The sequence below is a fragment of the Callorhinus ursinus genome, unplaced genomic scaffold (genome assembly GCF_003265705.2).
Source record: "Callorhinus ursinus isolate GAN/ISIS: 27379988/994484 unplaced genomic scaffold, GSC_fseal_2.0 scaffold4, whole genome shotgun sequence".
Classification (NCBI taxonomy): Eukaryota; Metazoa; Chordata; class Mammalia; order Carnivora; family Otariidae; genus Callorhinus; species Callorhinus ursinus.
The window spans coordinates 132,760,403-132,771,757 of NW_027397066.1; the positions used below are offsets into that span (position 1 = coordinate 132,760,403).

Sequence of the window (11,355 nt, forward strand, 5' to 3'; positions counted from 1 at the left end):
ATATCTGGAAAAAAACCCAAAAAACAAAAACATCTTGTACCCTCTTACTCTTAATGTTCTCTGCTCTCTTCTTTCTGTTAAAGCGATACATATTTAAGGAAAAATTGGGATCTGCCTTATGCTTTGATATGATGTAAAGCTAAATGGCTCCAGTCACCAAAATATGAAAAGACTGTGCCATTCTGTTTTTATTCAAAGTATTAAAATCATCAGTGCATTACTAGTGCCCTGTGAACTATAGGCAACTTTGTTGCATTCATTTATTAGTAAATCTTAATAGACAGTAATTTTGGTGACAAATTGAAGAAATTGTAGCTAAATGAAGGAAATGTAACTGCTTGTGTTTGAAATCTGGTGAGTCTGTGGTATTTGCCCACTCCTAACTGCAGTGTATAGAGCAATTACAATATTCATTTATGCAGATATTAACCCAGTTATTATATTATTCTTCAAAGCATCCCAGTTAAAAAAAAAAAAGCAAACAACTCTGTCAGCAATATTAAATAAATTTCTAAAAATAATTTATAGAAGAAGAACTTTACATCTTTGGGGCATAAACTAGAAAATGTTGCATTAGTATTTTAAATTTGCAATTGCATTTTAATAATAATATCAGAATCACATAGATGCCCAATGCCCTTTCCTTCCTCCGTTGTTTATTTTCATTAATGAGATGGTTTTCTGATACTTACATGAAAGATCTAGTTAGTAAAAAAAAACCTGATCATTTTCAGAAAAACATTTTAAAATATTTACTTATATATATTGTTTTACTTAATTAATGGCTCTTTTGGCAAACTTACAATTGACAGTATTTCAGTGTGTTCCTTAGGCTGAATATGTTGAATTTACTAATGAATCTTTTCTATAAAACAAGCATCTAAAGTTATTTGATGGAGGGAGAGGTTTATCTCGTTACTATTTAAAGCAAAACATTATGTATGTATGTATATACAGCCTAACAAATAATTTCAGAATTATTAATAAATGAGCTATAATGGACACATTCACTTGAGATTGTCTGTCTTCTCTAGAATATGTCAAATAAGAGGAAAAAATTTCAGAAGACACTGAAAACATCCTCAGTGTGCATGAAGGAACTGTAGTTAACTGGATTGTTTTGAGTGATAATACTACTATTATGATAATAAGTAAGAAGATATAATTCTTCAACATTGCTTAAAATCACATGATTATCTTTCAATCAGCATAAGATTTTTTTTAATATTACCTTTTTAAAAATATGGCACTTTGCTTTGATTTGCTCTGAATCATAGTCTTCGGTTGAAATTGGGGACACAATTTGCACATGTATTCAACAATATTGTATTTTGAGTTCAGCAAGCCACTATTCACAGAGGTATCAGATTTCTAATTTCTAAAATAAAGTTCACCCTGCCTTGTGAAATTTATGAGCAATACTTTTAAATGGAATTGATATCATTTGCCAGGTATAAATGCTAGCTAGATGCTAAATCCTAAATGATCTTTATGAAGATGTCCTGACATAAAAACCTGTATTTTTAAAGTGGGAAGTAGGTATAAAATGTTAATATATTGATAAAGGACTTGCTTCCCAAAAGGCTGTATATAGCCACTAAAATAGGAGACACCACTGATAATAGAAATAAGTATTAGTATTTATTACCATCATATATATACTTAGAAATGAGTAGTTGCTTTCATATATTTCTTTTGGTCAAAAAATATGAGTTAGCCATTTTAACTACAAGGAAACAGTAAATTAGAGAAATTAAGGAAATATTCCAAGATTAGAGAGAGAATGTTTTTGGGTTGACAATCAAATATAGTTCTGTTCATAGTTTGTCCTGTGTCCACTGATGTTCTGATAATTAATGGTACTCAGTGTCTTGTGTTGTTAAATATACACTGATATTAAAACATTGGAGAGAGTCTATAAGCTTAAAATTTTACTCTCTACTTCAAAGAAAAGAACAAATATTTAGTTGTATGTTCGAGGAAGTGTATGTTTTTATCAAAGGTAGATATTTTCTAATATTAGTTTTAAGAAGCATTAGAAATGTACATTTTGCCTAAACTTACTCATATGAATTCTGGTGTCTATAAAACACAGAAGATAATGTTCTATATCAAGAACTTATTACTATTAAATCTTTCTGTGTATTGGCATTTTATATAGGAGGAAATTTTTTGCTTAAATCAATATTTTGTAAAAACAAAAAAAAAATTCAAAATTGCAGCATTGAAAATGTTTTACACTCAACAAGAACCTTTTATTTCTACAAATTTTCATCATTTTAAGGCGCACATCCACGTCATAAAAGGTATTGGATAGCCCTTACAAACAGACCATCGGTTTCTTTCACAATATAAACAAGAATTTGAAGTTAGAAAGTAACTAACTGAAATCTGTGAGTAATAAAAGATCTACCCTTCTTGCAAAGAAGAATCTTTTGTTTTATGCACGTCTTGCCCACACTGGGCTTCCAAAACTGACACATGGGATTCTGTTTCTTATGATGCCAAGAGATTCGACATCTGATAGTAAACCATTTGGTGAGAGTCTATATAATTAAACCATATTGGGGAAAGGTGGAAAACTTTATTCCCTACTAACTCTGTAGGGACTAGTAGCTCTGTTTAATAACTTATAGTAAAATGGGGAGGTGTGGGGGCGCCTGAGTGGCTCAGTTGTTAAGTGTCTGCCTTCAGCTCAGGTCATGATCCCAGGGTCCTGCGATTGAGCCCCACATCGAGGTCCCTGCTCCACGGGAAGCCTGCTTCTCCCTCTCCCACCCCTTCTGCTTGTGTTCCCTCTCTTGCTGTGTCTCTCTCTGTCAAATAAATAAATAAAATCTTTAAAAAAAAAAGGGGGGAGGTGTGTATATGTGTGTGTGTGTGTGTGTGCGTGTGTGTGTGTGCATATGTGTCAGGAAAGTGTGTGTATTATTTTGCAGAAAAGATAGCAGTGCATTAGTTTATCATATAATGTTGATTTTTCCTGGTTCAATGACCTAGAAAGCAAGCTAAAACACTTCTGTGGCCCACTTTTATTTGTCTTTAGTCATATACACAGCTCTCGTAGGTACAAAATATGAATTAACAGTACAAGAAATGTCTCCAAGCAAAGATGCCCCATTCAGTGTTTGGCACTTTTTTTGTTTCTCTAGGTCTTTAGGACCCCTCTCTGAAGTTTCTTATTTTTGTACTTTACATGCTTCTACAACCACATATAGAGCCATTATTTTTATGAACAGTTCTCCACGTACCATGATGGTTCTTCTCTCCAACTAATTGGAGTCTGCATGTTGGTGGAGCCTGAAGAATTAAGAGGTTCAGTCTTCCAGTTATAAAATAAATAAGTCATGAGGATGTAATGTACAGCATAGGGAATACAGTCAATAATAATAACTTTGTATGGTGACCTTTCATAACTAGACTTATCAGAGGGATCATTATGTAATGTATAAGAACACTGAATCACAATAATGTACATCTGAAATTAATAGTATATTATATGTCGATTATACTTTAATAAAGAAACTATATTATACATAGTAAATGCCAATTATACCTCAATAAAATTTACATGAGGTTGTGTATTTTAATTTATATATAAAACAGACACATGTACATACCTCAAGATTATTACACTTTACACATCTACTCATAAAAAAGAAAGAATTGATTGGATCATGACTTCAGAAGGATAGCCTATGTATCCTTTCTAAATTAGAAAAGGTTGTGTTGAAAGTATGACCAGCTGTGGCACTCCTTTGTGACCTAAGTGTCATTCTGTAACAAGTGCATCTCTTTCCAGTGTAATGAAAGACTGAGAAGGCAAGGTTAGCCCAGGTTCTGTGACCTATTCTTTTCCCTTACCAGACACATCCAGAGATAAAGAGATGACCCCATCAAATCCCCGTTTGAACATGCACTCCAGACTTCTTGGTAAACACAATAATGGTATTTATTAGTAAAAACAGATAGTTGAGGTAATGGAGGTCTTATCAGCAAAAAATTTTGCTGGAAATACCTAGTAAATAAGCTTCAAATTTATGTATTCATGGCCATAGCTCACTAAAATATGTCACATAAGTTATGCAATAAGTGGGGTATGAAAGAGAGATGTTCCTTTATTGATATGAAATTTATATATAATTTATTTATATACAATGTACATATATATATACACATATAACTTATGAAATATATTTGTTTTATTTTCTCTTTTCTCTCATTCTGGGAATAAAAGGAAAAAAATTTTAATATGTATTTTAATAAAATACATTTTTAAAGAAGCAGAGCAGAAATTTCATAATAGAGAAAGAAAACTAAAATGTCATGCTGAACTCCCTGCTGTAATTGTGCAGGTAAGTTTTTAAAGCCATTTCTGTATACCTGTTTTGATCTCAAGTACTTTTACATTTCTTCATTATTTTACAGTGGTGGGCATTTGATACCAGGATACCTCTTTCTACTTAAAAGCATTTCTTTTGGTCAAGGGAGAATGACAACATTTCTCATTCCCTAGATATTTTCTCACATCCCTTCTTTTCCCTATGAACTACTCTGGTCTAGGCTTTTAGTATTTTTCTCTTTTTATTCTCCTACAGAGAGAGAAAAAGTATTTTTTTCTTTTATTCCCAGAATGAAAGACAAGGGAAAATAGAGTATATTTAAATTGATCCATCAAGAGACTAGGAAATCCTGTGGGATGGCAGATGAGTATCAGCAGTGTCATGGAAAGGAGAAAAAAAAAAGTAGATTTTATATTGTTGGGAACACTAAATGAATAAGTGAATCTTGAAGATAGTCCAGATTTGATTCCAACACCTTTTACCTTGGATTTAAATGACTTGCAATAATATTTTGATCTCCCACAGACGTCTGGTAACTTTCTCTACCTTAGATATTTATTTTCAAAACATCTAATTATAATCTAGGGATTTATCTACCCAGATTCCCATGCAATCCCGTAATTGTTGGTCCTTCTCTACTTGGCAGCTATTGCACTTGACGGGCATGGGTAACCACAGTGGAGACCAGATGACAGGAAAGGATGCAGAGTACAGAAAAGAAGTGTCTCCAAAAAGAAGAGGGCAGGTTGTAGCAGATGGGGAGTGGAGATCAATGGGTTGCACTCAGCACCAAGAAATAAATGGTTGAAAATATTGAGGGAATTTGTGCATGAGAAATGACCTCAACTATTGGAGAAACATGTGGTTGTGTGGGGGCAAGGGCTGTGTGCCTGCAAGAAGTTGCATAGCTTAGAGGCTAACAGCAAGAGTTCTGGAGACAGGTGGCTTGGTTGCCGATTCCAGTTCGGCACCTCTTAACTGCGCACCTTGAGCAGATCACTTTATATCTGTGTGCTTCAATTTCCCCATTTGTACAGTGGAAGTAGAAATACTGTCTGTCTCATATGCCATGGCAAATATTAAATATGTTCTATTAAGTTAGAATGATACCTGGCATGTTAGTATTGGTCAACTAAATAGCATTTTAGCATCAGTGCAGCTTTGTTCTTCGTCTTCTCAATGCCTCAGCCTTTTGGCTAGGCAGTACACAAAATGAAGGATCTGTTAGTTCAAGGTGATTTCTGAAGATCTGTTAGTTCAAGGTGATTTCTGAAGAGACCTATCAATAGGAAAAGGAGGGACACATGGGCATCTGAGAATCTCCTATACAGCCAGGAAAGCAACAGGGGCCCCCACCTGCCATGCAACTTGGAAGGAGAGTTTCAGACAGGGTTCCACACACAGGACATTTCTTCCAGGTCAGCATCATCCAGGTCCAAACAGCTGTGTCAATACCTAGGAATTTTCAAAATTCCTTGGGTAAAAAGTATCTCCATGAAAAACAGGCCATCTTGATACAGAGCCAAAAGGGATCATTCACTTTGTCAGTATTTAAGCCACTGCATCCTTGTTTTATGCTGGTAAAACCTGTGATATGCTATGTAGACAAACAAAGCAAGGTTTTTTCCTAAGATGTATTTACTTATTTTAGGGGGGGGAGGGGAAGAAGAAGAGAGAGAGAAGGAATACCAAGCAGATTCCTTGTTGAGCATGAGCCCCATGCAGGGCTCAATCCCATGATCCTGAGATCATGACCTGAGCTGAAACCAAGAGTCCGATCCTTAACCAACTGCATCACCCTGATGCCCCTGACAAACAAAGCAAGTTTTCCTTGAAAATTATTACAGATATATCGGAATGGAGAACAGGAAAAATTCCTGTTGAGGGAAAATCATTAAGATGTGGTTAAAAATAAAATGTGGTTGGCTGTGAGGTTGGCAATTCAGCAATTAGGGTTGCACTGTCTGTAGAAAATTTTTTTAAAAAAGTCACATTAGTATCAATTAAAAGTTGGACTTTTTTTTTAAATAATAGGAAGCTTCAGTTTACTTTTTTTTTAAGATTTTATTTATTTGTCAGAGAGAGAGAGAAAGAGAGAGCACAAGCAGGGGGACTGGACGGCAGAGGGAAAAGCAGGCTCCCCGCTGAGCAAGGAGGTCAATGCAGGACTTGATCCCAGGACCTTGGGATCATGACCTGAGCCAAAGGTAGACACTTAACCAACTGAGAGACCCAGACACGCTAAAAGTTGGACTTTTTATCATCACAAAGCACGGGCAATTTTATTTTTATTTTTTTATTTTATATATATATAAGATTTTATCTATTTGACAGAGAGAGAGATAGTGAGAAAGAGAGTATGAGCAGGAGGTGGGGAGAAGGAGAAGCAGCTGAGCAGGGAGCCCGACGCGGGGCTTGATTCCAGGACCCTGGGATCATGACCTGAGCCGAAGGCGGATGCTTAACGACTGAGCCACCTAGGTGCCCCTGCACTGGCAATTTTAAACTGGACCAGTGATAAAACAGACTTCCCCCACAAAAACCTCTTGTTGGTCTAAATTCTAAATACTTTAATGCACACATAAAATTGGCTACATGTATTTGTTTTGAGAGTAAACTCCTAAGATTTTGAACCCATTGAACTACTTTTGGCTAGGGCTTATGTCTCCAATCCCTGTGCCATTAAACATTCCTGTATTTAAATAGTAGGTTTGAAATAAACAACAGCACTGTGATTCTAAAGAAGAGACAGAAGTTTACTTCAATTCTGGCAGTCTTTTTACAAAAAATTCTCTGAACCATGCAGAATTCTCTCTTTCTGGAAGCATTTCTTCATGTACCTCTCTCTCCTTCCTTTCAAAATGCACATTAATGTGGTAATAGGTATTAATTCACTGCTTTTTAATTTTTTTAATTTTGTCTACTGACATACATACACACATACACAAATTTCCAAATAAGAAAATTTTTCTCTCAAAAAAAAAAAAAGAAAGAAAATTTTTCTCTCTACATTTCTTTTCTGGATAAAATTATGATTTGCTTTATTTCATGATAGTTTGCTAGGGTTGCCATTACAAAATACTATAGATGGTGTGGCTTAAACAACAGATATTTTTTTTTCTACGATTTTGGAGGCTGGAAATCCAAGTTCAATGTGTCAGCAGATTTGGTTTCTCATAAGGGCCTCTCTTTTTGGCTTGCAGACAGCTGCCTCCTCACTGTGTCCTCACATGGCCACCCCTCAGTCTGTGTGTGTATGTGCCCAGATATCTTAGAAATTGACTAAGAAATCCAGTCATATTGGATTAGGGTCCACCCGTATGCCCTCATTTTACTTTGCCTTCTAGGACCTTCCCTATCTCCATAAATAGTCACATTCTGAGATATTGGGTATTAGGACTTCAATATATGAATTTTGGGGTGCACAGATCAGCACATAACGGGGGGGCGTTAGAAACGATCAAAATCAGTTGCAAAATACATTAAGTACACCAATGACACATTTCAAAGAAAACTTATCTCAGTTTATTGTCTTAAGAAATAAACTTACATCATAATTGATTTTCCTCAAAGCTAACACACACTCTTCTAGTCAATCTGCTCTTAATATTGTGCCATGGCTATGCAACATCAAGTTTGTCTCACTGGGGAGTTGGTGCAGGGAATGCCAGTCGGCTTAAGCAAGTGAAGGTTTATCTTCACAAGTAAAAGAAACACTCTAGTGTGGGGCTAAGACTGTGGAACCCGGCAGTGTCTTCCCAGTTGTATCACCCTGGGTACACGAGCTGACCTCTCTAGACCTCAGCTTTCTCAAAAGGAAGATTCAGCAAAACCTAATGACAACAGGCTATACTGTCAGGCACTGTTCTAAATGCTGGGATTTATCAATTTACTAAACAGAGCTTTGCTCTGATGGGATATTAGAATGTCGGTGAGTGCTAGGGCAAACAGAAAAAGAAAAACAAGATACAGGGAATGGAGTGGAAGAGTAGTAATTTTAAATATTAAGTGACCAGGGGAAGTGTCATTCAGAAGGTAAAGTTAGTGAATGGATTAGTTAATAGGTGCTTAAAAATGTGAGCCAATCACTTCTCGGCCTTTTGGCTAAGATCAAGTGTAGTATCTGTTCTTATCAATTTAAAAATGTGAGCCAAGTGAGATAGTAGTCTGCCCAGCTCTATCATAAAATAATAAAGCATATATATCCTCTATGTTTTAGTTCTGCTTTTTCATGCTTCAGTTATTTCAATGGTGAGGAGAAGGAGCATGTGTTAGTGATAATTAGTTAATTAATTGTATGGTTATGTCAGAGAAGTCCTGGCACCAAATATGATCAAACAGTTGGGGAATTACAAGCTTACCTATAGGTTATTGTTAGTTTTGTTTTCTAAAACCTTTCTTTTACTACATTTACGCATATGTAGAGGTGAAATAAAAGAGGGCAAGTGAGTTATTGCCATAAGAAAATATGTGTGCTGGGGCGCCTGGGTGGCTCAGTCAGTTAAGCGTCTGCCTTCGGCTCAGGTCATGGTCTCAGGATCCTGGGATCGAGCCCCATATCGAGCTCCCTGCTCCGTGGGGAGTCTGCTTCTCCCTCTCCCTCTGCCCCTTCCTCCATCTCGCTCCACCTGCTCTCTTTCTCACTCTGCTCTCTAATAAATAAATAAAATCCTAAAAAAAAAGAAAATGTGTGTGCTTATTTTTCTTTTAAAGTGCACCTGTTCATGTATTCAGGTGAGGAAAGCATGTGCTAGATGAGGGACAATGTATACATATTCCAAAGACTGTATATGTGTATGCAAAATACCAAGTATTTTCAGTAATAGAAGTTTGTAATTAGAAATAGATGAGAAAGGTGCTAAATTGTTTTTGGAATAATTCTTAGGTTCACTGAACTGAAAAGAAAAAGATCATTTTTCAACCAACAAATAAATCTGCTGTTTGATATGAATTATACATTGCCTACAGGATTTCATTTGATATGTTATGCATTTGTTCCTTCTGGACATTTCCCTAAGACCTTATCCAAATGAAAGATTGTGGGCTTTTCGAAGAAGAAAGTGGATAAGACATAATCTACTAAATATTTCACAAACGAAAGAGGTTAAGCACCAAGTATATTAGTTATGAGAAATCATATTTTGTATTTTGAACTCTGAGTATTTTATCCAGTAAGACTCTGAAATGGCTTTATTACATAATTTGTATAAGTGTAGCCAATCATCAGAAATATGTATAACACATTTAATCAGTAAAGGAACTCTTTTTTATTATGATTTTATTGACTGTATTCCCTATGGTATACTTTTCATCCCTGTGACTTAGTTATTTTATAACTGGAAGTTTGTACCTCTAATCCTCCTCACTTATCTCTCCTACCCCGCAGCCCCTCTCCTCTCTGGCAACCACCAATTCGCTTTCTATATTTATGAGTCTGTTTCTATTGTTACTATTATTATTGCTTGTTTAGAGGTTTTTTTTGTTCCTTTGTTTTGTTTTTTTATATTCCCATATAAGTGAAATCACATAATATTTGTCTATGTCCTTATGACTTATTTCACTTAGCCTATGTTTTAGTGAATGGCAAGATTTCATTCTTTTTTATGACCAATAATATTCTGTTGTTTTTATATACCACATCTTCTTTATCCATTAATCTATCGAGAGACGCTTAAGTTGCTTCCATACCTTGGCTATTGTAAATAATGCTTCAGTAAACATAAGGGTGCGTATATGTTTTCAAATTAGTGTTTTCGTTTTCTTCAAGTAAATACCCAGAAATGGAATTACTGGATTGTATTGTATTTCTATTTTTATTTTTTGAGGAACCCTTATACTGTTTTACATAGTGGTTGCACCAATTTACATTCGCACCAACAGTGCGTGAGGGTTCCTTTTTCTCTACATCCTCTCCAACACTTGTTTCTTGTCTTTTTGTTACTAGCCATTGTGACAGATGTGAGGTGATATGCCATTGTGGTTTTGATTCGCATTTCCCTGATTAGTGATGTTGAGCCTCTTTTCATGTGTCTGGTGCCATCTGTATGTCTTCTTTGGAAAAATGTTTATTCAGGTCCACAGAACATTTTTAACCAGATTATTTGGGATTTTCTTGGTGTTCATTTGTAGGAGGTATTTATATATTTTGCATGTTAATCTCTTATCAGATATATCATTTGCAAATATCTTCTCCCATTCAGTAAGCTTGCCTTTTCATTTTGTTGATGGTTTCCTTTGAAGATTTTATTTAATTATTTGACGGAACGAGAGAGCAGGAGAGCACTAGCAGTGGAAGCAGCAGAGGGAGAGGAAGAAGCAGGCTTCCTGCTGAGCAGGGAGCCCAACGTGGGACTCGATCCCAGGACCCTGGGATCATGACCTGAGCCGAAAGAAGACACTTAACCGACTGAACCACCCAGGCACTCTTGATGGTTTCCATTGCTGTTGAAAACCTTTTTATTTTGGTGTAGTTCCAAATGTTTATTTTTCTTTTGTTTCCCTTGCCTGGGGAGACATATACAGAAAAATATTGCTAGGGCCCACGTCCATGAGTTTACTGCCTATCTTTTCTTTTAGGACTTTTATGATTTCAGGTCTCATATTAAGGTATTTAATCCATTTTGAGTTAGTTTTTGTGTATGATGTAAGAAAGTGGTCCAGTTTCATTATTTTGCATGTAGCAGTTCACTTTCCCCAACACTGTTTATTGAAGGCGCTGTCTTTTCCCTGTTGTATATTCTTGGCTCCTTTGTCACAGATTAATTGACCATATAAATGTGGGTTTATTTCTGGGCTTTCTATTCTATTCCATTGATCTATGTGTCTATTTTTGTGCCAGTACCGTACTGTTTTGATTACTACAGCTAAAATAACTCTTACTGTTTTCTGTCAGCAGCAAATATTTATGAAATAAAAACAATAACTCAAAGTGACTCAAAGTTTTAATTAATCACATAGGTAGTGTGTTTCTAAGTATTCTAGTATCTCATTGAATTTTACTTATAAAATATAA

The 11,355-nt window shown here is 35.6% G+C and overlaps 1 pseudogene; it reads left to right on the forward strand.

Annotated features, from left to right (window-relative positions):
* The first annotated feature begins 8,427 nt into the window (after positions 1-8,427).
* LOC112826260 (U2 spliceosomal RNA) lies at positions 8,428-8,553 on the forward strand (annotated as a pseudogene).
* Positions 8,554-11,355: the final 2,802 nt, after the last annotated feature.